The sequence below is a fragment of the Pelophylax lessonae genome (genome assembly GCF_965119305.1).
Source record: "Pelophylax lessonae genome assembly, chromosome: 5".
Lineage (NCBI taxonomy): Eukaryota > Metazoa > Chordata > Amphibia > Anura > Ranidae > Pelophylax > Pelophylax lessonae.
Genome location: NC_138772.1, coordinates 97664158 through 97691112, shown reverse-complemented (window position 1 = coordinate 97691112; position 26955 = coordinate 97664158). Strand labels below are relative to the sequence as shown.

The 26955-nt window shown below is 46.4% G+C and overlaps 1 protein-coding gene across 1 annotated transcript in view; it reads right to left on the bottom strand.

The window, feature by feature from the left end:
- LARP4B (La ribonucleoprotein 4B) overlaps window positions 1–13044 on the bottom strand; it is a 321080-nt gene extending 308036 nt beyond the window's left edge. Inside the window, exon 1 of the mRNA XM_082259577.1 lies at window positions 12706–13044. The gene's annotated coding sequence lies outside the window, so the exon portion shown is untranslated. The remainder of the gene's footprint in view (window positions 1–12705) is intronic.
- Window positions 13045–26955: the final 13911 nt, after the last annotated feature.

The window sequence follows — 26955 nt, the reverse complement described above, 5'->3', positions numbered from 1 at the left end:
AGAAGCTCATGTACTTTGAGCTTCAGGCGTTTTGCTTCAGGTGACAAAACGCTCAGATGTGAACAGGGCCAAGGGATTTTGCTTGTTGGGCGTTTTGAGACTTCAGAGACGAGCGTTTTACGAGTTGAAATACGCTCAGGTGTGAACAGGGCCTTAACCACTTGCCAACTGCCCACAGTAATATTACTGCAGCTCCCCTGGGTTCCGTCACGTATTACTACGTGACTGAAGGGGTTTCGGCGACGTGCGCGATTGCTGCCTTCCTCCTGCGATCGATCGTCCGGTAAACAGAGAGAAGACCCCGCCTGCTTATGTAAACAAAGCAGGCGATCTTCTGTGAGACAGTCAGGGACACACCTGAAGTTTTAGCCAAGATGAAACTGCAAACTGTCTGTGCCTGTCACAGAACCCCCCCCCCCCCTCCCCAAAACACACAGTTAGTAAACATACTGTACAGGCATACATTAACCCCTTTGATCATCCACAGGGTTAACCCCTTCACTGCCAATAGCATTTTTACAGTAACCGTGCATATTTTTAGCACTGATTACTGTAGTAATGTCACTGGTACCCCCAAAAGTGTCAAAAATGTCAGTTAGGGGTCCGATCTGTCCGCCGCAGTCCCGCAAGTCCCGCAAAAAAAAAAAAGCAGATCGCTGCCATTACTAGTAAAAAAAAAATAAAAAAAATTAAAAAATAAAAAAATTACAAATCTTTCCCGTAGATGGATGCAATAACTTTTGCGTAAACCAATCAAAATACGCTTATTGTGATTTTTTTTACCAAAAATAGGTAGCAGAAAACAAATTGGCATAAAATGTTTAAAAATTTAGATTTTTAAATTTTTTTTTGGGAATGTCCTATAGAAGAATGTGAAAAATGTTTGTTTTTTTTTTTCCAGAATTGTCGCTTTTTTTTGTTTATAGTGCAAAAAATAATAAAAATCGCACAGGTGATCAAATGCCACCAGAATAAAGCTCTATTTGTGGGGAAAAAAAGGAGATCAATTTAGTTTGGATACAGCGTCGCACGACCGCAAAATTGCCAGTTAAAGTCGCCAAATCCAAACCTTTTTCTGACCTTTGTTTCTTACAAGTTAAAAATCTGTATTTTTTGCTAGAAAATTCCTTAGAACCCCGAACACACACTTTTTTTTTTTTAAGCAGAGACCCTAGAGAATAAAATGACGATTACAGCATTATTTTTTATCGCACTTTTTTGTCTTTCAAATGCAGTTTTTTTGGGAGAAAAAAAATACACTTTAATGAATTTAAAAATACAAAAAACAGTAAAGTAAGCCAAATTTTTTATAATGTAAAAGATGTTGCGCCAAGACTCGTGATCTTTATTCTAAGCAAAAAAATTGTGATTCTCATTTTATCCATTACTATACATGGTATACTACATGAGCAATGTGTACTGTACACCGTGATCCTAAGGGACTATTAGCTCTACGGTAGTAGCAATTTTAGTGAGATTCTGCGAATACAAACATTTTTTTTTAGGGGTTGCCGGACCATTTTTTTTAAACGCAGAACTAAAAATTCACCAGAAGACTTGCCCACGCAGGGTTTTCGACCATGAAAAAAAAGTAGTATAAAAATAGTGCCAAGCCACCCAACTCCACCCCTTCAGCAGCGCCACTGCCCTTTCCACTGGTTCCTCAGACTGTCTCATCCAGCTCTCCTGGCTCAGTCAGCCTGTAACACAGGCCCACTCCCTAGCCCTGGGCTCTCACTTCTCTGTGACCTCCAGATTCATGTAGTCCCCTGGACTTGTATAGTCATCTTGGCTTTGCCAATCTCTTTAGCAATCCTCTCAGTCCTGTTGATAAAGAATCTCTTCCAGCATGGAGTGTGCTGTCTCAAGTGGATAACCTCCTCTAGCAGGGCCCACACCTATCTCCGGATTGGAGCCAACACCTGTCTCCTGATGGGTGCACTAAGCTACGGCCAGGCCTCACATACCTACACACTAAGGCTGGCCATACACTATACAATTTTCTTATTCAATTTCCTTTAGATTTACCTTTAACTATGTAGTGCAAGGGCCTGCCTGATTGCATACAAATTGAAAGTGTTTAGGTTTGACCCTATATTACATGTTTTTGGTAAATCTAAAGGAAAGTTGAACAAGAAAATTGTATAGTGTATGGCCAGCCTTAGTCTGCAGGTCTCCAGTAAGACCTGGACACAGGATTGAATGCTTCATCCCACCCAAGACTTTGAAGCCTTTGGACTTGGGACCCTGATCCAGGATTACAAAACCAAGAAAGAAAATTAAAATCCAGTCTTCTCTGCAGCCCCTCACACGGTATCTTTGAGAAACCTATGGGGCTGATTTACTAAAACTAAAGAGAGCAAAATCTAGTGCAGCTGTTCATGGTAGCCAATCAGCTTCTAACTGCAGCTTGCTCAATTAGATTGGTTTCTATGGTTTCTATGTGGAGCTGCACCAAATTTTGCACCGTTTTTAGTTAATTAACCCCTGTGTATCCTCTGCTCAAAAAGTGTAAGGGCCTAGCACTGTCACAACATGAATAGGGATTATCGATATATTAATGTCACAGCATAAGGGTATATTGTGATTCATCAACTCTTATGGCTACTGTATGAAATGGGTGAGAAGACCAGGCTTGGTTCATCAGGACTGTGACATATTATAGAGAACTTCTATAGAGCCAACAGTTTGCGCAGTGCTTTAAAATCAAAAAAAAAAGAGACCGTACAGAGATGTGCCAAAACACGCTGGACAAAAAGGGTGTTATCGGCATTTTGGAAATAAGAAAAAAAGTTGCCGACAATGGCTCCAGAAACACGCACAATTTTGCCAAAGATTTGCAGTGATTTTGCACTGCTAACGGTCTGTTTTTTTTATAGGTCATGTGACTCAAGCGCATCAAAAACATCACACGGGTTCGTTAATGATGCGTTTTTAATGCATTTCATCAGGGAGGTAAGTTTTTGGTGCGGTTTCGTTTTAACTGACCAAAAATGTTAAATATTTTTAAAAAAAACTGTCTTTTCGTTTTTTTGGCCAAGTGCATCCTACATTTCCAGTACCAAATTTTCCATTTGGTGCGACTCTAACAGCTACAATACAATGAAATAAGCAGGGCCCTCATAACCCTCTTTTATAAGAGCCTACAATCTAATAGGGAGGGGTAAACGGTGGTGAAGATAACTGTTGGGGATGAGCTGATGGAAGAGTTAAGTTCAGTTGTTAATTGGAGGTGTGATAGGCTTTCCTGAAGAGATGAATTTTCATGGATCGCCAGACAGATTGGGGGGTAGAGTGTTCCAGAGCATGGGAGAGGCTCTGGAGAAGTCCTGAAGGCAGATATTGGAAATATAAGCTCTGGGCAGAATTGCTTTGTATTGTTGTTTGTATTTTGATTTTAATTCGCTGGGCGAGTTGAAGCCAGTGTAGGGATTAGCAGAGATGGGTGGCAGACACTGAGCAGTTGTTAAGGTAGATGAGTCTGGTAGCAGCATTCATGATAGAATGAAGAGGGAATAGCCTTCATAGGATAGAGGTAGGCCTTTGCAACTGCATGTCATATGAAAACTGTATTAACCATAATTACAGCACAGGGACTGCTTGATTTGTCCAATATAGTACTATCTACATGTAGAGTCCTACCCTTCCATTCGCTTGCCATCCAACGTCCAAAACCTGGCAGAGAATATTTTAACAACTGCACCTTCAGTGAATTAGGTTTGATATAAGGCTCCCACAAATCAAAGTCCCTCCCAGCACTCCAGCTGTGCTAAATACAGTGCTACTAAAAATATGTTTATTTGCCCAGATGCTGCAATTGCCATTTAGAGACAATTAAAACTCTAACCAATTTTGTTTTTTACTATACATTATCTACTGCCAGAAATAAGGGTTATTGCACTGGTAATTTTTAGGCATTTCAAATGCCTAACAAAACTTTACTGACTTATTCCCATGCCTGGAGAGCCACAGGTGCCAAGTACAGCCTGTCATACAAATGAACAGCTGTAAAACGCTGCATTCTAAATGTCAATGCTTCCTGACATTGGGTTTGCTCATGCATGCATGTGAAACATATTTCCTAAACGCAGACGTTTTCATTGAAGAGGGAGGGGCTTAGACAGCATTCAGACTATGAGAGCACTGAAGGGTGAGGAGATCAAATCAAACCTTTCAGAGTGCATGGGGGGGGGGGGACCTAGACATACATAATTACATAATATTAGAGCGTGAGGGGGCAGGGCTTACACAGAATTAGCGTTGGGGGAGGGGCTTAACATACAAATTATGAGCAGAGGGATGTCCTTAGTGTGACAGTTCCCTGACTTATTCTAATAAATAGTCTATTGACAAAATAAGCTGCAATAATAAATTCCGTAGACAACCGTAGCTTTGGCAGAATGCTTTTAAGTGCATTTCATTTTCTGTGGTTGCCAGTTTGCTTTAAAGCTTCTGGCCCTCAGATGATATGATCGCAGACAACAGTACTGAAACCCACATCTGTGTGCATACAGGAGGTCAGCTAATTTGCATACTAAATCTGAGTAATCTCTTTCATCGGCAGTAATATACCATGCAAGTAAACAGGCCTGCACCTATACATATTTAAAGAAGCATCTAAAAAAGTTGCCTGGGCATGTCACAGATGCTACATTAGACTTAAGGACTAGCTTCTTTTAATGCCTTTTGAAATTTTAGGTGACAAACCCACAGCATCCAAGCAGCAAAATAATTAGCACTACAATTATTACACCTGAGATAATGTGAACACTAGCTGCTATATCACTGTCATCTGAGCAGAAACGTAGCCAACAACACCACCGTCAGGTGTACAGTACAGGTGATCAATGACAACTGGAAGGTGATAACTTTTTTTCAGACACACAGCATATGCCAAAAAGATTTTACGTTACATGAACCAGGTGAACCAAGTCGTATGCAACCATTCCTAAAGTGATACTTAACACACACTGTTTAATTTACATTGTCCCTTCTATTTCTGCAAATGGATGATGGCACGGCAATTAATTGTAATAAACAAAAACAACTAAGTACCGTTTTCCTAATTGATATACAACTGTCACATAACCCAGCTCTCCCAGCCTGCCTGCAGGGAAACATAAGCAGGAGGAACGTCTAGCCCTCTGCTGCTGGTCACATGTTAAAGCAGTTACATACCGCTGGATACATACATATTTCACCAGCACACCAAGGATCTTGCACAGCAGTCCGAAGAAACTTTTTATTGCAAAAGGATCACAAGGTACTTTTGTGGAGGGATCTGGGGGGGTCTAAAAGACCCCAAACCCCTCCTCTGCACTTAAAAGCATTCAAAACGCCAAGTTTGGCAGTCTTAAATTCTGTCATTTTTTTTAATCTGGCGCCAGACAGTACCCGGAAGTGATATCCCTTTCGGGTTTTTGCATAGAGACCCGATCAGAGCCGAATGCGGCTTGGATCGGGTCTCCGGCGGCCGTGCAGGCTGGTTGCCCGAGTCTCCCGGTGGGACAGGAGACCCGGGCGAGCTTTGGAAGGCGTCGTGAAGGAGGGGGGTCCCCTTCCGCTCCTTGTAATGACAGCCGATCGGCTTCTCAGCCGCATCGGTTGTCATTAGAAGACAGCTATGGACGCCGGTACTGGGGGGATGCCTCTAGCTGCAGGCATCACTCTGGTACATGCACTTTCCCAAAATATTAGCAAGATTCCGATATATCAGGAAAAGTGCCTATCGGCCCTCAATATATCGGCTTTGCCGATAATTGGTCGATCCCTACTCTTAATCTTTTTAGCTGGCTCCTAGATTTCAAGCAAATTTGGCAAGTCTGGTGTTAAACTTAAAACAAAGCCCTCCCGCACCGAGAAGTCAGCGATAAAGGCGGTCTTCATCTTCATCCGTATTGCTTCTGGGTTAGCAGACTGTGACTCACCAGAGCCACGATGATGTCACTCCAGCGCATGTGCCAGAGAGCCACTATTGACGGCACAGGGATAGCATGGCACAGGGATGCCAAGAATGGCATGGTTGGCCGTTCCTTCAGAGCACATGCGCCAGAGATGTCACTGGCGGGATGTACAGTAAATATCCTCTAAACCAGGGGTTATGAATTAAAATTCAAGGAGGTCGCTAAAATTTTCTTTGGGCCGAGGTCCAAATCTGAAGTCTGTGCTATGACTCAGAAAGATGGGCAAAACAAAACGTGTCCATCAGCGTGACCCTTAGCATAAAATTTGCCCATCAGCGTGACCCTTAACATAAAATAAGGGGCACGCTGATGGGCAAATTTTAGGTTAGGGGGCACGCTGATGATGGACAAAACAAAACGTGTCCATCAGCGTTGCTCTTAACATAAAATATGCCCATTAGAGTGCCCCTTAACATAAAATATGCCCATCAGCGTGACCCTTAACATAAAATAAGGGGCAAGCTGACGGGCACATTTTATGTTAGGAGCACTCTCATGTGCAGAACAAAATGTGTCCACCAGCGTGACCCTTAAAAAATATGCCCATCAGCGTGACCCTTAGCATCAAGTTTGCCCATCAGCGTGACCCTTAACATAAAATAAGGGGCACTCTGATGGGCACATTTTATGTTATGGGACACTCTAATGAGCACAACAAAATATGCCCATCAGTCTGCACACTTGTTAAAGCTTAGGAGAGATTTTTTTAAAGTGCAGCTATTACATTGGGGGCCACATTGCTTTCTCCTCTTAAAAATGTGCTCCACATACCTGGAGCCAGGAGCAGAGCCAGAAGCCGTGAGCAGGGGGGCGGGGCGCACACATAATGTCACGCCCCAACTTGCTGCCTGGCTGAATGGGAGCCGCAGTCAGTAGGAGGGGGCGGGGCGCGTGTGTGACGTCACGCCCCTTCTCGCGGCCCGACAGGACACTGGCCGGGAGCCGCAGTAAGGAGGGGGCGTGGCGCACACACAGCTCGTCACTGGTTGCATCCGCAGTCCCAGCAAACCAAAGACTGAATACAGGTAGCGGCCTCGCGGTCCGGGCGAAAGCATTGTGCGGTCTGCCAATTGACAGCCATTTAGTGACAGCTGCCCTAAACAATGCATGTTTAAGAGATTTTTACACTACCTGTAGGCAAGTCTTATTACAGGCTTACCTATAGGTAAAAGTCAGTAAAAAAAAAAAAGTTTACTTCTTTCTTTACCTACAGCCTTTGGGATATAGAGTAAAAATAGATAATATAAATGGTTTTAAATGGTCATACAAATATATATTTGAAATCAAATCTTTATTTTTGGCAATAATATGGTGGAGGCTGATTTCTGCAAGTCAGGCTGTGTCACGCTTCTCCAGCCTGTGTCTTAAAATAAGTGGGAAGTGAAGCCTCAATCTACTATATATGTAAAATCCCACCCCCATTGTGTTTAGCTGGTTAGTGGGCATGGAGGAGGGAGGGCGTGAGCTGTCATTTACCACTGTGTATATACACACACACACACACACACACACACACGTGTGACTATAGTCAGATGGGCTGCTCACCTGTGATTGGTAGAAACTGAAAACTGAGGATGTGCAGAGTTGCCACCACAGATGCATAATTCCTAGCTGAATTGATGACACGAACACACCTACTGTATTTTCTGGCGTATAAGACTACTTTTGAACCTCAAAAAAATCCCCCCAAAAATGGGTGGGGGGGGGGGGTCGTCTTATACGCCGAGTATGATATCTCCAAGGTAACCCAAGTATAAGTATTACCGGTAGATGTAATCTCTCAAGACGCTGGCTGTGTGGAAATCCTGTACCAGTATACCGTATTTACCGTAGCTTCGGCTACAGTGTACCGTGCTGAGCCAATCAGGGAGAGCGATGTATTCTATTTAATGCAAAGCCTGCTCGGATTGGCAGAGTAACATCAGCCGGCCTCTCTGACTCTAAGAGAAGTTTGTAATAGGTAAAACATGAAAGAAAATCATTAAAGAGTAATTTGATTGGGTTCAGAGGAATAAAGTTTCTGCAAAGAAAATACTTTCCTGTCTGCTGCTCAATCTGCTGAAATTCTTTGTTTTGAATAGATACACTTGCTGAAAAATCTTCATCTGTCACTTCCAGGAGGCGAAAGACTGCCGCCCCCCCCCCCCCCCCGTGCTCTGTAGTTTCCTTAGATGCTTTCCTTCATTATTACAGGACACAGCATGGATGTAGAGGGACCACCCCAAGTATGCTGGATGCTGAAGGTTCGTTAGAAAGCACATGGACAGTAAACTTTGGCAGCAGGGCAGGTAATTATTAATTTCTTTGCAGAAAAGGACTTTATTTAAATGGCAGTTAACTGAGCCATATTCAGACAAGTTCAGCAGTGGCAGCCCATTTACTTGTCAGTACAAGTCCCCTTCAAAATCAACTAATCAATAACTTTACAAGTTAGCATGAATCAATTCCTAACACGTCACAAAAGAGGAACTGTATCATTTCTCAGAAAAGTTCTACCTTTCATCATTTCAGTGTTCAGACTCCCATCAAGTGCTGCTTACCTAGGCTGATATGGTGTCATGAGTCTGCAGAAAACCTTCTGCCTCCTCTCCCCAGTTATCACACAGCAAACACTGCAACTTTGTAGCAGGTCAAAAGGTGAGTCTGCAGAAGGGGGCTGAGCTGTGTCAGACATTTGTTAAAAAACAGTCAGAACTGCACAGCTACCAGTACCAGTACCAGTACCATTATCCCATCATATCTGAGCCAGAATCTCAGTCTAGGAAGAAGATGCTGACCTTGAGTAAAGTCTAAACAAAGATGGCAATGGCCTTTTTAAAAGGAAAGTCGATGAAAGCATTTTAAAAGGGGGAACACTGATCTCTGCAAGAGGCAAGACCTGTAATATGTTAAGTAGCATTAATTAATACACTTAACATGAGAAATATACCTGCTGGGCCATTTTAAGTGCCTTTGTAAAGAACTTTAGCATAACAGATAGTATAAATGGAACACATTAACGGTGTTTACTTATTTTTTTTTCCCCCCTGTAACTCCTGGTTTACACAAGTGCAGTTGCACTACTTAAAGAGGTTGTAAACCCATACAAAGTTTTTTTTTTTTTTTTGGTAACCTGTAAGAGAAACACATAATGAGCTAGTATGCATCACATACTAGCTCATTATGCAATACTTACCTTAGAACGAGCCCCCGCCGTGCCTTCCGCTTACCTGTATGATGGGCGACATGCCCAGTCGCCCGTCTTTCGGGTTCGCGGCATACGGCCATCTGATTGGCCGGAGCCGCGGTGACGTCACTCCCGTGCAGGCGCGCGGGAGCCGACAGTCACGGCATGGGACTCTGAAGGAACGGCACCAGCGGCCGTTCCTTCAGAGCGCATGCGCCAGTGACGTCACTGGATGCATCCAAGGTAAATATCTCCTAAACCGTACATGTTTAGGAGATATTTACAGTACCTATAGGTAAGCCTATGATGAGGCTTACCTATAGGTACAAGTGTCCGAGGAGGGTTTACTTCCTCTTTAAGCACAATTTGAAAGCTGCGGATCAATGCATTTTGTACCTACAATTTCACTGTGGCTTGCAGTAAAATAGCGCAACGTCTGTCGCCCAAAACGTTTTTTGGGTGACAGGCGCTCCGCGATTCTGTTTGTACGATTTTACCGGTTAGCATAAAATAAAACTAAAAAAATAAATAAATAAAAAAGGATGGACATGTATGCTGCGATAAAATATGCATCACAAACCCTGCCACACAGTTCTGCTGCCTACACACTAAAATGCTGTGGTTTAGTGTTTTGGGGTACAAAAATAGGAAGAAATAGGAAGAAATAGCCTGACTGCCGCACACCTCACCTGGCCCGAATGGTTAGAAGGTAAAAGCAGCCTCAGCTCGATTCATCCACACCAAGACCCCTAACGTGTTTCGTCCCACCCTCGGGGCTTAAGAGTCTTGATCTGGACGAATCGAGCTGAGGCTGCTTTTACCTTCAGACCACTCTGGCCAGGTGGAGGTGTGCAGTGGCCAGGCTCTCTTTTCCAGTATGCTTTGGGCCTGGAAGACCTTTCCTCAACTTGCACCCTCACTAGCCAGCCGCATCCAACTCATGGGGCCTAGACAGCCATAGCGGGAACCCTTAAGCATTTAACATGGGTCTTGGTGTTCAGGCCCTAAAAATAGGCAGGTTCAGGTGAGGTCAAAATCCAGAAAATTTAAGGAGTGTAGTCGAGGGGATGCAAAACAGCCCTAATGGCAAAATAACAACCTGCGTTTAATTCATGCAAGCATTTGCACCAGTGTCGAGCAGGCATCACCTGTGCTGGGAAGCTATCATGTATATGACAGCTTCCCCAACAGTACTGTCTTCCTGGCCCAATTTAGCTGCCTGTCGGGAGATTGACAGCCAAAAGCTAAATGTAAAAGGTTGATGCAGGTGACGTCACTGAAAGGGAAGAGCCTAATAAAGAACTGAGAGACTAGTTTCACATCAGGTCCAATTTACTTTTGACTGACACCACTTGGCGGTGGGCGGATTGAAAAGCAGCTATTGGACTGAACAGCACCTATGGAACCACCCACTGCCAATCAAAGGAAAAGCAGACCTGATGGCAAACTAGTATCCTAGTTCCGCATCAGGCTCTGCCCACCTAGTACAAAACTGCTAGGTGCAGGACAAGCAGAGACAGAATTCTAAAGGCTGTCTACAATACCCAATCCATTAATGATCTGTTCCTGACATACATAGGTGGTGCAGATGTGTGAAATGATAAAACATGCAAATAAAGATAAATGGCAAGTGGTGTGAACGGGGGAGGAGACCAATACCGATAGCTTTTTTTTCACCATCAAACCCTAAGCAGAGTGCAGGTCATGTGGACAGTGCAAAAAAAAAAAAACTATATTTACAAGAGACGCCATGAGAAGTCAATGTAGGCATTATACATAATTAATACAATGAACAAGATCAAATCTGTCCCAATTAACAGGGTGGTGTGCATGTCTATGAGAACCAGAAGCCTAGAAACCAGGTGCTGAAATGGTTTAGTACGGGGAAATATCAGTGAATAAAACAAATTTATAAATAAAAAAAGTGTTCTGAATATATGAGATGTGGATGATCTGAAAGATAAAATGGGGGAAGATGGTGATAACAAGGAAGATAATAAAGGAAATATGGGGCTGATGTGAGTGATATAGGAATTAAGATGGGGATAGAGTGGAGGATAAAGGTGGATGGGTAAGGGGGGGGTAAGGAGAATACAGGGAAAAACAAGTAGGATAAGCTAAGAAAGAGAAGGATAATAAAAGCAATGATAAGGGATAATAGTTTGTAGCTGATTGAATGAGAAATATCAGACAGGAGGATAAGCAACAAAAGCTGGGGTTGTTGCGAGTGATGAAATATGGAAATAAGATGCACCTGATGTGGGCTCTATAAACATGTGGAGGATAAAGTTTGCCCATAGATGGATCTAATCTCAGCCAGTTCAGCAGGGACCAGACAAGACTCGATCCATCTATGGGCAAGCTGGTTGTACTAAAGCTAGTCCATGTGATGAAAGGTATAATACAGGGAGTATGGAGCACTGTGGATATAATACAGAGAGGATACGGGGAGGGGGGGCAGTAGATGTACGACAGAGAATATAGGGGGAGGTCAGAAGGTATACAGAAGAATACAGGAGTGCTGTAGGTTCACTACAGAGAATTGAGGGGTGCAGTGGGTATAGTCCGTGGGGGGTTGGGGGCATGGTGGGTAGAGTACAGGGGGGGGGGGCTTTGGTGCGGTAGGTAGAGAACAAGGGTGATGGAGGGCTGCAGTGGGTAGAGTAAAGAGGGGGGGACGTGTGCAGTGGGCAGAGTACATGGGGAGATGGGGTGCAGTGGGCAGAGTACAGGGGGGGTAGTGCAGTGGGCAGAGTACAGGGGGGGTAGTGCAGTGGGCAGAGTACAGGGGGGGTAGTGCAGTGGGCAGAGTACAGGGGGGGTAGTGCAGTGGGCAGAGTAGGGGGGGTAGTGCAGTGAGTAGAGTAGGGGGGGGAGAGTGCAGTGAGTAGAGTACGGGGGGATGAAGTGAGTAGGGGGGGTTGCAGTGAGTAGAGTACGGGGGGGGTTGCAGTGAGTAGAGTACGGGGGGGGTTGCAGTGAGTAGGGGGGGTGTAGTGGGTAGAGTACGGGGGGGGGTTGCAGTGAGTAGGGAGGGGGGGAGTGGGTAGAGTGGGGGGGGTGGAGTGGGTAGAGTAGGGGGGATGAAGTGAGTAGGGGGGGTTGCAGTGAGTAGAGTACGGGGGGGTTGCAGTGAGTAGGGGGGGTTGCAGTGAGTAGAGTACGGGGGGGGTTGCAGTGAGTAGGGAGGGGGGGAGTGTGTAGAGTAGGGGGGGGGAGTGGAGTGAGTAGAGTACAGGGGGGGGTTGCAGTGAGTAGGGGGGGTGGAGTGGGTAGAGTAGGGGGGGGGTTGCAGTGAGTAGAGTACAGGGGGGGTTGCAGTGAGTAGGGGGGGGTGGAGTGGGTAGAGTACGGGGGGAGGAGTAGTGGGTAGAGTACGGGGGGGGATGAAGTGAGTAGGAGGGGTTGCAGTGAGTAGAGTAGGGGGGAGTGCAGTGAGTAGAGTGCGGGGGGGGGGGGGAGTGCAGTGAGTAGGGGGGGGGGGGGAGTGTGTAGAGTAGGGGGGGGAGTGGAGTGGGTAGAGTAGTATGAGGTAGCTGGTGAAAGGGACAATCAGTCTGGTGTTGGGCCTCTTACCTGCCCTTGCTGGGCTCCAGTTCCGGGCCTGCTCTTACTCTCCGGCCTCCTCTCCTCTCGGTCTCTCTCCCGGGCTGAGCGGAGTGGTGGCGGCTGTCAGGCGGGGAGGGCGGGAGAGGAGGGGGAGGAACACTCCGTGTGACGGGCCGCTCGGCTATTAGACAGTACACAGCGCGATGTTTGGCGAGTCCGGGGCGGGGAGTGCACAGCGTACGGTACCTCAGTGCTCGGGTGTCCGGGGACAGAGCGGGTCAGGCGGCCGAACACCCGCGGGTAACACAATTTCTCTATCCAGTGAAGAGGTGGAGGATGAAAAAAAATCCGAGACAGTCTCACTTCCTGTGCCCGCCGGAAGTCCCGCCTCCGCTGTCTCCACCTATTGGCCGTATTCAGGAGGGCCAGGAACGCAGAGGGATGGAGCGCAGTGCGCCTGACGCAGGGAACCGCCGATGACGTCACGGGGAAGTCCGGCGGCGCGGAGTGGGCGGTGTCTGGCTGCGGCAGGGAACCTCTCTGTGCTGTGTCTGCCCTCCTAGCAACAGATGATCCGGGGGGAGGAGCTTGTGTATGAGGGCTCCGCTCCTCTTATCTGCTATGTCTTGCTTTTGTAAACTGACACCGTTTCAATTTTCGCGCCCGCCCATCGTCTCCCGTCCATGAGCCCCTTGCCCCGCCCATCTTTTCCTTACATAGCAGTTTTGTTGTGTCCTGGTGTCAGACCGGTGACGTCACCGGAGAGGTCGGGGCTGGTGAAGCCTCGTGTCTCTAGGTGTCTCCACCAGGTTACTGGGGTGGGGTGGTATGAGTGATTCTCACCCATGCATTATAATGGAGATGTCCTCCCCCCAGATAATGACATGTCTGAATTGTACTTTGTTGAGAATCCCCGCACGACGCCCAATTCACACCGTGCAACGTACTTATGTGCTCTTGTTCGCACAATATCATAGGGCGGCAGAACCATTCATGTTTGTCCGACGCTCTCAACAAACACGCCAAAGGAGCTCCTGCACCTTTTGTGGGCAGTGAGTCTCACATGTATTTGGCGCATACACAAAGGGCGGTTGGGTTGTCATGGAGGCAGTGGTGTATTTTGGTTTTGTGCTGCCCTAGGCAAGACTAAAATTGGGCGCCTCCCCCACCCCCACCTATGTAACTTTTCCCCACTCCTTTTTTAATGGATGTGGCTCCCTCCAAAATTGAAGGGCTACAAGTCCCAGCATGAACCCCTAAGATTTCATGAGAGGGGGGGTGGGTGAGGGAGAGAGATAGGGGGGTGGGTGAGTCGGGATGAGAGAGTGAGGGGGGGTTAAGAGAGAGAGAAAGGGGGATGAGAGAGAGACAAAGAGAGGGGGATGAGAGAGAGAGAGAGGGGGGGTGAAGAGAGAAGAGGGGGGGTGAGAGAGAGAGGGGGAATGAGAGAGAGAGGGGGATGAGAGAGAGAGGAGGGGGGGTGAGAGAGAGGGGGAATGAGAGGGGCGGCTCTAGTAACCAGTGGCCAATAGAGTCTCAGGTGGAGGGGGACGGCTTCTTTGCTGCCCCCCTGCAAAGTGCCGCCCTAGGCCTGGGCCTTGTTGGCCTAGGCCAAAATACAGCACTGCATGGAGGCACCATTCACATCTGTGCTCTCCAGAAATATAGGCATTCCCCAAAATGCGCATTATGCTCGCAGTGCCATTATTTCTTAACACTGCAAACATAGCTAGCAGACGCACATTTTGTTGCTCAACATAATGCTCAGTACAAAAAGACACCCCCAAAAAAAGTTGTAGGAGCTACTTTGGCACATCTGTTGTTCAAGTGAATGAGCTGCCCATTGCTGCCGCCTGACAAATGCACATGTAGCACTGCCCCCTTGGGTGTATGTTCTTCTGCACTGCTTTGACTCTGTAAACCGTCCAGCCCTCCTGACCCTCTAGGTTCAGACATGTTGTAAAACACACTGACACAGTATAAATGAACTTTAACTTTACTTAAAAGATGAACTTGTAGATTGGTATTAATCAGCTTGACCCTGGATAAACCTTCAGGGTTCAGCTGAACTGGCATCAAAAACACAGTGAGAAAACAGGTTGTAATAACACCAAAAGATATTAATAAACACAATCTTTGGGAATATGCACGTAAATCCCTCAAATAGTTATATAAAGTATTATCACTCAGACTAAAGGGGAGCCCCGGGCTGGCCTATACCACTTGTATCCTAATGAGAGATATAGTAATCTTGCTACCAGTAATGTGTCTCCTTTAAGAAGCACTAGTATCATAATGTCCTACTTGCCAGGCCTTGCTAAAGTCTGCACCAGCAGTTGGAGCTCATTATATGAACAGTTTCCAATGCAACTCAAGTAATGCAGAATAGTTGTTTATAATACTAAGTGATCTGATGGCTGATTCAATTGCAGAGTGTCTGTGCTCAGTGTACCTAGAACTGTAATAATTTCGGTGCCCTTTCACCAATTCCTGATGTCCATCAATGAGGGTCCTGGGGAAACAGGCGATGGCAATCCTCCACGCTCTGTGGCATCGAGATGGCTGCGCTCTGCTGTCTCAGGGTGTCCCACCGACTCCACCAAATCAGCGATGCTGCAAGGATGTCTGCAGTGCTGCGATAAACATCCGTTCCACCAGGGCTGAGTCTGCAGGCAGAAGAGGCGGTGTGCAGTAGGCCGCAGTCCGCAGGCCCGCTATCTGTACAGCAGGCTGATGTGCACACGATGGGTTTCAGGAATCAAGAGGCCCCAAATCTGTTCAGCCGATCCCTTTATAGCCTCTCCCAAGATACTCCTCTGTAATCCAAAGCTTGCTGGGAAAGGTAGTTCTTAAACAATCCAGCCGCATTGTTATAGCTTTGCAGAAGACTACAGTTCCCACAATGTCATTCTCCCAATCTCTGATGATTTAATCTTGAAGCCAACACTAGAGGGATACAAAGACAATCTGAAGGAACATAAGGCAAGTCTGTACTTTCATATAATGGTAGTCTGGTCCCGGCTACATCCTCCCCCCACTTGAAAGTCTTTGGTCCCCGAAGACAGAGGATAGCTTCATTTAAGCAGACCAATTGAATAATATCTCAAAGAGAATTGCAAACAATAATTCTACTAATTAGAACCTACAGTAGCTAATAACTGACTAATATAAGGGTTTTCTGATAACAAACTTTCCAAAGTATCAGGAAAAGTTGAATCATTCTTACAACAGGCCAGTAACAAGTTAGTGGCCCACCGAGTAGTGTCAGAAGGTGGAACAGGGTCATCTTCCACCAAAGGTTCGGTAGAAGAGGTTAGTGCTTGGCTGGAACATTGAGTAGCCGAGATAAGTTCATTAGAACTCTTCCCAAGGGTATCATATGTAAGTCTCTTAGGTGGATGAATTTCCTGTCTGAGTCTGGAATACATGTTTTCCGTAGATTAAGGTTCACATTCCATGCCCCAAAAGTACACCCAAGTTGTGGTTCCACTGAACTATTTGGTGCAATTTCTTCTTCCCCAGTTGGTGGAACTGGATTTTCCTCAACATTCTGTAGTTCAGTGTTATCGGTAGGTTCTAACTTAACTTCCCCAATTCTTCTCTCAGGAGATGATACAAGTCCTTCTGTCTAAACAGACTGACGTTCCACCCGTTCAGGCGGGGACGTCATTCGGATATTTTCCATGACAGGCCGGAAAAATTTTATGGTGTCTCCTGCTGGGGGGGGGTCCACAACCAATCAAGAGTCAGCTCTTCCTCCTCACTCTCCTCTCCTTCATTCTCCAGAGGGGTATACTCCAGCATCCGCCGGGTTCTAGACCTCAAATTAGGGGGGCATGATACATCAGAACAAGAGGTTGTGACTTCCGGTTCCGGCGCCCGATGAAGTAGGAGGTGAGCTCGGCGGCTCCAGAGAAATCGCCCTACAAAATCAGGCTACAGGCTTCCTTACCTCACGGCATCACCCGCTACCATTCCCTGGTCACCCAGACCAGCCGCAGCAACGGACCGGTACATGATTCACGGAGTGCCGGGTTCCGGGGAAGCCCGTCCGGCCACTGATTCTCCCGCTGCCTGTCCGCCCAATATGGCCGCCGCCACGATGCAGCCTTCAGCGGGACCTGCGGCTCCGATTCAGCCTCCCTACCCGAGGAGGAACAATACTCCCGGATAGCTCAAGCGGTTTCCGCTCTCCTCTCCCCCACCATCACTGCAGCTGTAGACTCTGCGGTCTCAGCTGGCATAGCCCAGCTACGCAAGGAAATGGGAGATCAGGCCAAAAGACTCTCTCATCTTGAACACAGACTTTCAGATGTTGAGGAGGAGATCCAATCCAATATGGCTAACGACCAAAGATCAGCCCAAACCCAGCAATACATATTAGACAAGCTAGAGGATTTGGAAAATCGTTCTCGCAGGTACAACCTGCGCATAACTGGGGTCCCTGAGTCTGTACTAGCTCCCTCACTCCCTGACCTGTGCTCGGCACGCATCCCCCAGGCCTTGGGATTAACCATGCCATGTATAGTGGAAAGAGCTCATAGATTGGGTCCACCTTCCAACGATCGGCGCACACCGCGCCCTGTCATCGTGCGATACCTTAACTATGCGGACAGGTTCGCTATTTTAAAGTCATTTAGGAACGCCAAGTCTCTTCAAGTGGATGGTCACAAACTTCTTTTATTTGCAGATTATTTGCAGGAAGTCGCAAGACGACGCAAAGCCTTTCAATCCACCTGTTCTGCTCTATACCAAAATGGTATAAAATTCACTCTGGCCTATCCAGCAGTTTTATGCTTCACAACAGCTTCTGGCGAAACAAAAGCCTTTCACCACCCGGACGAGGCTAACACCTACATCCAGGCGCATATGCAAATCTCCATGGAGACTCAAAACTCTCCTGACCCAGCTTCCTCCCCTGGCAACAGGGATCTCCGCAGCCCCAGGAATGACTCCCCCAAATGGCCCCGCTATTCATCAGGCTCACATAGAGACAGACCGCGCTGAATACAGGTTTCCCCCCCCCTTACATTTCTATAACCCTCAGGGCAGTGTGACGGGCTTCTTCGCAGTTCCCTTTGCGTATTTAGTTACATTGTTGTATCCCCCTCTAGGCTTCTGTGATTATACCTAGGAATGTTTCAGGTTGATTGCATACGTTGAGATTTTTGAACGCTAATGGTTTACATATTTCTTTTTGTCCCTTTCCTTTCTTTGTTTATGGTTTCTCTTTATTATACCTCATCCTCCTCCTTATGGTATCTCCCACTGTAAGCTCTTTCCCCTCACAGCCTTACCAGAGCGGCCCTTTTTTTGGCTTCAGGGGTTCACCGCTTGCGGTGTTCCTGAATGGGTAATATGTCGGGGTGATGCGGCTCTTACGAGGTGCTCTTTGTCACTAGGAACTCCATCCCGCTCCGATAGCCGAACACGGGACAATTCCGGTAACGCCACGTTTGGGTTATGGGCCTCACCGGGAAAAAAGTGAAGTCGCAGACTTATTGGGTATGTGCTTTTTTAATGATGTTGTGTTTTATTATGTTTTCATGTTTTATGGCCAGGATTACTTTCTCTTTCCCCATTCGATCTGAGGCATGCTTCCCCCCCCCCCTCCCCGATTTATGGCTTGTTGCACCTGCTCCTTTTCATATATTTGTACTCTCTCCCATACCTTACAACTTCCTGTGTAAAACCCCCTTACCTCCACCCTCCTTGATATTAAAGTAGTATCGTGGAATGTCAAGGGTTTGCGATCTCCCCATAAGAGAATGGCTGTTCTGCGCCATCTGAAGAGGCTTAAAACAGATATAGCTCTTGTGCAGGAATCCCATCTAACCGCTGGTGATCATCACCGCATGAAGAAACTTTGGGTGGGCCAGGTCTTTGGCTCTGACTCTACCAAACGTAAGGCTGGAGTTCTTATCTTAGTTAACAAGAATCTGCCCTGCGAAATCCTCTCTGTCACGCCTGATCTGGAGGGTCGGCTCTTGGTTCTTACGCTCAAAATTTATGACACGGTCTACACTATTGCAAATGTATACGCCCCTAACTCCCCCACCAAATCCAACTTCCAGTCATTGACATCCCACCTTGCCCTTTTGCCCACCTCCCCCTTTTGGTGGGAGGTGATTTTAATTCTATCATGAACCCCTTGGAGGACAGATCCAGGGATAACTCCCTACCCTCCTCCTCGACAGCCTTGACCCCCACACTCCCAGATTTTGTATCCTCCCTGGCACTCACGGACATCTGGCGTCTATCCAATCCTTTAGGCAGGGAATTTACTTTTTTCTGCCATTCACACAATAGCCTATCCAGAATCGACTATTGTTTCGGCAACCAGGCCATGCTCAAATCCTCCTATAATACTTCCATAGGCACAATAGCTATTTCCGACCATGCTCCCATGTCCCTGATTGTGGGGAACCAAAAGACCCCCTCGTCCACGAGAATTTGGCGCTTTCCTTCTTATCTGACAGATAACAAGGAATTACATGATCTGTTACAAACTACGTGGATGGACTACCTACGAGATAATGCCCATCACACTACTGATCCTCTCCTTCTGTGGGAGGCTGGCAAAGCAGTGCTCAGAGGTAGGATCATATCGTTTGCTGCGGCTCACAAAAAGAAAACGCTTGCTCACTTTAAAACGGCTAGTGAAGCCCTGCGATTGGCTCAGACTCATCTTTCCCTAAACAACTCCCCCAGCAACAGAGCTAAGTGGAAAGAAGCTAAAGCTGCCTTTGACCACTGGGCAGAGACTAAGGAGAGATTTCAGCAATCACTCCAGGATCTCACTTTTCACAAATTCGGTAACAAAGCCGGTAAATTACTAGCCCATCTCTGCAAAGGTCCTCATGCCCCTGTTCATATCCCTAAGATTAAAAATCAGGTAGGGGATGTTTTCACCTCCCCTGCGGATATAGCCGGGACCATGCAAGCCTTTTACTCCACATTGTATGGACCGGACACTATTGACGAAACCCAGGCAGACCAGTTCCTTAGTGATGTCATACTCCCCACTTTGGACCCCTCGGTCTTGACACAGTTAAATGCGCCAGTAACAACCGAAGAAATCATGGAGGTGATAACCTCTCTATCCCCAGGCAAAGCTCCGGGCCCCGACGGATACACTTCAGATTTCTTCAAACTAATGGGAGCTTCGGTTGCCCCGACACTGTTAGCGGTATATCAACATATCTTGGATGGCGGGTGTTATCTACCGACGGGATTCCAAGCCCATATAAAATTGATCCCCAAGCCGGGTAAAGACCCCCTGGAACCAGGTTCCTACAGACCTATATCACTTTTGAATCTGGATTCTAAGATCTTGTCCAAAATCATGGCGTCCAGACTGGCTCACATCTTGCCGGACATCATCCACCCAGCGCAGGCTGGATTTACCAAGGGCCGTTCGGCAACCACTAACATTAGGAAAGTTTTAGCTGTCCTGGAACAAGCCAAACTACACCCCTCTCATGACATGGCCATTATCACCCTTGATGCAGAAGGGGCCTTCGACAATGTCAATTTCTCATGGTTGTTTAAGGTACTACAGGAATTTGGCTTTGAAGGTCCTTTTCTGCATCTCATTAAAGCAATGTACGCGTCCCCCTGTGCCACGGTCATTACTAATGGTCATCCTTCTGACTCCTTCCATCTTCACAAAGGCACTAGGCAGGGGTGTCCCTTGTCCCCCCTTTTATTTAATTTAGCCATTGAGCCCCTCTCTCGCTATCTGATCGCTCACCCGGAGCTTCATGGGGTGCAGGTTGGGGATCAAGAAATCCACACTGCCCTATTTGCCGACGATATACTCATCTTTACGTTGGATCCCTCCACAGACATCTCCCGTATACATGACATCTTTTCTACCTTTCGTCACTGTTCAGGGCTAAAAATAAATTTCAGTAAGAGTGAAATCCTCCCCCTTTTCCGCTCTAGGCCCCCGACCTGGTCCCGTACCTCTGTCTTTCAAATAGTGAAATCTCATATTAAATATCTCGGCATTAACATTGGGAACTCTCCCTCACCCATATACACACTGAACTTTCCCCCTGTCATTAAGAAGATAACCTCTCAGTTGGAAGCATGGTCGGAACTCCCATTATCCCTCCTAGGTAGATGCCATTTATACAAAATGATGTCCTTCCCCAAGCTCTTATACCCTTTACAAACCATCCCTTTACTTTTAAAACACAAAGATACCAGACTACTTCATAAAGCTCTCCAAGCCTTTCTCTGGAGAAAAAAACACTCCCGCATAGCTCTAGACAAATTGTCTCTTCAGAAGAAAGAGGGTGGAGCCAACCTTCCAAATATCAGACTTTATAATATTGCTTGCCTCTTGCGAATTGGGTTGGATTGGGTAACTGGTCTCTCAAGATACTCGAATTTTACTATAGAATCCCAAATGGTTTCCCCCCTATCTCTGGGAGCCCTCCTGCACTGCTCTATGCCCTCTATCCCCGCCCCCCTTAGATCCAATTGCCTACTCAGAGACACGATCATCGCATGGAGGGAAACCTGTAAACTTTTGAAACTCTCCCACTCGATCACCAGATATCTACCGTTTGATGGTCAACCCCTATTTCCGCATCCACGACAATACTCTGCCTACTCTCTGTGGCCGAGTAAAGGGCTAAAGTTCTTTCATCAGCTATTTGACCCGATCAATGGCAACCCCCTGTCAATTGATAATATCTCCAGGACATACCTCATTCCTCCCAGCCACTTTCTTCACATACATCAATCCATGACTTTTGCTACCCGCCTGTGCCAGGACAAGATCAAGCGTTTTCGTCCCTCTCTTCTGGACAAATTTGTGGGGCTTTCCAAATCTAGTATATCGGATATCTATAAACCGCTCAAGTCCTTCAAGTCTACACTACGAAAGCCCTCTGCCCCTTCCCCCTGGTACAAGGACTTCCAGTTTGACGGGCTTCAACATCTTATCCTTAAAGGATATAACACAACGTGGTTGTATATTGTCAATGAGTTTTGGAGGGAACAGCATTTGAAAATTATCCATCGGGCATATGCCCCCTTCTCTATGTCCTCCACGTCTAATGCTCCACAGAAATGCTCCTGGTGCATGTCCCTCACAGCTGGCCCACGCTGGCCCACCGGCTGTGGCACTGCTCAGCTATTGCCAGATACTGGAGCACGGTAGACTCCTTCGCCTCCAGCATTACTGGCATCGCACCTTCAGGAAACCCTTTAATGCTACTATTTGGACTTCTTGATGGACGAGATTTAGGACTGGATAAAACACAGACCTCACTTCTGGTAACCCACAGACCTTGGCTTTCTACGTACTTTATGCTGGCCAGAAGGGCCATTCTCAACAAATGGATCTCCACCTCACCCCCCACACTATGCGAAGTACAATTGGAACTCAACCAGCTACTCTGGAGAGATATACTCGATGCTCACTATTCCACATCACCGAACCCACGGATCCTCTCTAAATGGGACACCTACCTGGCTAAACACCCCTTGCCCTCAATCTCACAGCAAGTGTTGGTTCAACCTTCCGGAACAATAGCTGGGCATTCCTCTGCGATCAGACCAAACTGTATTCCCTCTCGTCACTCCAACACTTCCTTTTTGGACTGCTTTGCCTCACAAACCTGAGACTTCCTTCCTTTCACTTAGGACTCCCCCCCCCCCTCTTTTTCAGAAAGGAAAGTGCAACAAGCACCCTGAGATTAGTTGTGTTTAATAGTACTACCTAAAAGGGTCTTCCCCTAGAGGGAATTCCCACATCTACACTGTGAATGTATTGTTCTATATCCATCCAGTAGGTTTTTTTTTCACTACTATTTGATTATCCCTCAAACTTCCTAAATAGCATGCCCCTCCTTTTAATTAAACTACCAGTGAACTTCAGATTTATGTTTCCCCCGAAGGCCCAGGGCCTGATGATCTTGGGGTCTAGTGCGCCCCACTGGCCATATTCCATCTGTTTTCCAGAGCCATACCTGATTCCCCTTCTTACTCCCCCCCTCCTCTTTGCCTGTTTCTTTCCTCCTCCCTTCCTGTTTCCCTTTTCATCTCCCAACTCCCCCATCCTCCCCTTATCCCCTCAGGATTCGTTGATCTTGATTGTATCTTTGACCATGTTTATCCTATCAGTATTGTTTATTGATTTCCATCTCAGCTACTTGAAGGCTGATGCATAATGTTGTATGGTTTGAAAATTTTCAATAAAGTTTGTTTAAAAAAAAAGAACAAGAGGTTGTGGGCACTCAAATAACTTCAGAGATTGGTAGAAGACGATTTCACCGCAGACCCCACGAACCGCCGCAGCTTGGTTGGGGTCTCGCCGTCTCCTACCCACCCTCGACCTACGACAAGGCTCCAGGTTCCAATGGGTGAACCTCTCTTTCCCCAGAGAGTGAAGCAGGAACAGGAACAAGCTCTTACAAGAGCTTAATGATTATTCAAGGGAGTATGAAGGGCATAGCAATCCCTTGTAGCAGATTCCCCCAATGAGAGACTGCACTCTAGATTGAGGGTGAGGTAGAACTCTTTATTGAACAGTCACACGGAATTTATATACAGCACAGGGACACATCCCCCCACTCCTGACCAGGTCAGGGCCCCGATTACATTATCATATGTAGATGGAATTGTATAACGAAACAGAATTAACCTGAACTAATTATCTAGCCATCTGGACAGAACAATGTGAGGTCATTAACATTTAACAATGGGACAGGTAGACTTTAACACAATACACATTCCATCTCAAAACAGACAATAGGACAAGCCTGCAATGACAGTCTGTGTGTCTCCTTCATTGAAATACATGCAATACACGTCAAGCAATGCTCTGACCATTTAGGAGTCACAGACTTCATGGCAACAGGCTATAGGTCTCAAAGTGTAAAGTGGGACCAAATCCTCAAACTTCAGGAGAGATATTGCTGACAAATATTACTGTCCCACTTGAAGCAATCCAAACCATTAGGTATCTGTCTTTCACTCATAGTGACGCTTAGAACCCTCACAGACCAGTTTTCCCCTCTGGACGAATCTGATACACAGGTAGCCTGGGCAACCTCTTGAAGATGATGTAAGGTTGAGAACGCCATTGATCAGCCAGCTTGTGATTGCCAGGCACCCCCAGATTTCTTAACAACACTCGATCCCCAGGTTGCAAATCCTGCACTCTCACTTTAAGATCAAAACTCTTCTTGTTTTGTTGTTCCCTTGCAGCATATGCCTCTAGAGCTTTTTCATAGCAAGCTTCAAGTTCTTTCTAAGTCTATCGACATAGCCCCTATAGGAAGCCTGAGAAGTATAATCCGGAGATGTTCCAAAAGCTAAGTCCACTGGCAGACGAGCCTTTCTCCCAAACATTAGCCAATAAGGGGAATATCCAGTAGAATCATTCATTGTAATGTTGTAAGCGTGAACTACAGCAGCAATATGATCGCCCCAGTGTTGTTTCTTCTCCAAAGGTAAAGTTCCCAGCATGTTCAACAAGGTGCGGTTGAATCGTTCCGGTTGTGGGCCTTCCTAAGGCCTTCCTAAGGATGATACGTGGTGGTTCATTTAAGGGTCTTGCAATTTGCACAAAGTTCTTCACAAACCTTAAAAATCTTAAAAGGACCTCAGTTCTGTCACTGTCCTTGGCCTAGGCCAAGTGGTAACAGCCTCCAGCTTCTGTGGGTCAGTAGCCACTCCATCTGCTGAAACCACATGCCCCAAGTAGGTGACCGACATCTGATAAAATTGACATTTCTCCTGTGACAACATTGACAGCTTCAACCCCTCTGCATAAAGTCTCTGCAAAATTTTCTCGAGTCAGGCTTCATGTTCTTCCAATGTCTTACCAAACACAATGATATTGTCCAAATACACAAGTACCTCAAAATCAGGTTCATATCACCCACTGTATTCTTCATCAATCTCTAAAAAGTGGCAGGGGCTCCGGCCAATCCCTGTGGCATGCGATCAAATTCAAAGAACCCTAATGGGCTGATGAAGGCTGTTTTCTCTCAATCATTTGGATGCATCAGTATTTGATAATACCCACTCTTCAGATCTAACACACTGAACCATTTTGCTCCAGACAGGCACTGCAACACATCTTCGATCCGAGGAGTAATGTATTGATCAAGGATGGTCCTCCGGTAGTCAATACACATTCAAATGGTTCCATTTTTCTTTTGCAACACCACAATGCGGGATGCATAAGGGCTCCTGGACTCTCCAATGACCCCAGACTTCTTCAGCTCAGCTAATTGCTCCCGAAGGTCTTCAAGGTCACTGGTCCGCAGAGCTCTCTCCCGGAAAGGTTTATCTTCACTCAACCGAATTCGGTGTTGAGCACTCTTAGCACAGCCCACATCTAAATCATTCTTGGAAAATATCTCATCCCATCTTGCTAGCTGGGCCTTGATCCTCTCCCCCCACTTGAAAGACATTGCAGGGGGGTGGACCTGAGAATCCCCTTCTTGGTCTTCTCCTTTAGCCTTCTGCACCAGATCATTCAGCATCACAGGAGTAGCCACACTCACCCGTCCTAGCACCATCTGAGGTTTCAGACTAATAGGATGCCTGGTGATATTGCGGATGCTGACTGAAACTTTCCCCCCAGTTCTCAACAGCGTCTTTGTGGGTATAATTTCAGGAATCAATTCTACCCCTGTCTCCTCTTCCAGTGGGTCTGCCTCCAACACCACAAAGGGATCTGGCTGATCCCAGGACAACTTGACAGTAGCCTTCATACACATTTTTTCTCCAGGCTGCAACACTCTCTCCCGAGTATCCAATCGCCATAATCTCCCGACACCTTCAGCTAGTGCCTTTTGTTCCTGAACCACGCGTTGAAAAGCTTGCCTTAACTGTGGATGCACCTCTTCAGCAGCTGAACCCTTTGTGATAATGAGGATAATGGGATAAGTAGTCTTCGCACCAAATCAGTGTTGGTCCTTATCAACTTATCAACAAGGAATTCTGTCTCGCCCCTGGAGGCCGGGGACAAACTACAGTTAACATATCAAAAGTCTCCGTCTTTCCCACCCACATGGAAGAAAAATATATTTAAAATATATTTTAAAAAAAACATTTTTTATTTTTCCCAAATATATTGGAAATATATTTGAAATGCTACAATTTTGGCCATATTCAATATATTTCTAAATTTTTTATCCCAAATATATTGGAAATATATTTGAAATGCTACAATTTTGGCCATATTCAATATATTTCAAAATATTTTTTCCCTAAATATATTGGAAATACATTTTTCTTCCATATGGGCACCAATGAAGGGTCATAGGCTATCTTGATAGGTATGTATCCGTAATACAGGAACTTTTGAGTGCCAATGCCCCAAATCTCCCACTCTTCCAACTTGCACAAAGGAATATGTTTCAAGTGTTTGTCATAGATGTCTCAATATAGCAATGTCACTTGAGCTCCTGTATCAAGTAAAGCTTTGGTGTAAATTCCTTCCACTTGTAACGAGACTACTGGAGAAGGTCCCACCAATCTCACCAAAATAGAACTTGTCCCGCTGTGGGTCTCAGCGTACTTCTCACTGGTGACGCCATATTCGGCCATGATGACGGAGATCGCTCCACCATTTGTCTTGGTACATTCCTCACTGGTGATTCAACAGTCTGCACTCAAACTGACTTGGACAATGTGACAGAATCTTTTTTTTTCTTCAGTTTAGGAGAGGGTACATTGAACCCTTGCGTCTTTCCCCCAAACCCGGGCGACAAGAAGGAGAAGAACAAGCAGAGGGCCTTGTCTCACGCCTTCTTTTAGATACTTTACACTCTGACAGTGTGAGACGAAGAGCGCTGATAAAGGGCACTTCTGCATTTACATGTGACCGGCTGTGATTGGACACAGCCGATCACATGAGTAAAGAGCCATGTCATTGGCTCTTTACCAATATCGGGGTCACGCTGTATCCTAGGAACATGGCGCAGCCACGATTGTCGCACTGCAGACAAGCAAGAGCAGCCATCCTAGGGCACCGTCATATGACATCGTCCCAGAATGAGAGACGCACCAATCCACCGCCATTTGACGGTGGGCGGGTCGCAAGTGGGTTAATAATAAACATGCCTATACTAACCTCTCTGCAATTGTTTTGCACAGAGCAGCCCCAATCCTCTTTTTCTGGGGTCCCCATCCCATGCTCCAGGCCCCTCCTCTTTATCGGGTGCCCCATCAGAAAGCCACTTTTAATGGAGCACTTGTGCGGGTTTGCTCCACTGTTGTATTCATTGACTCGGCCCCGCTCCT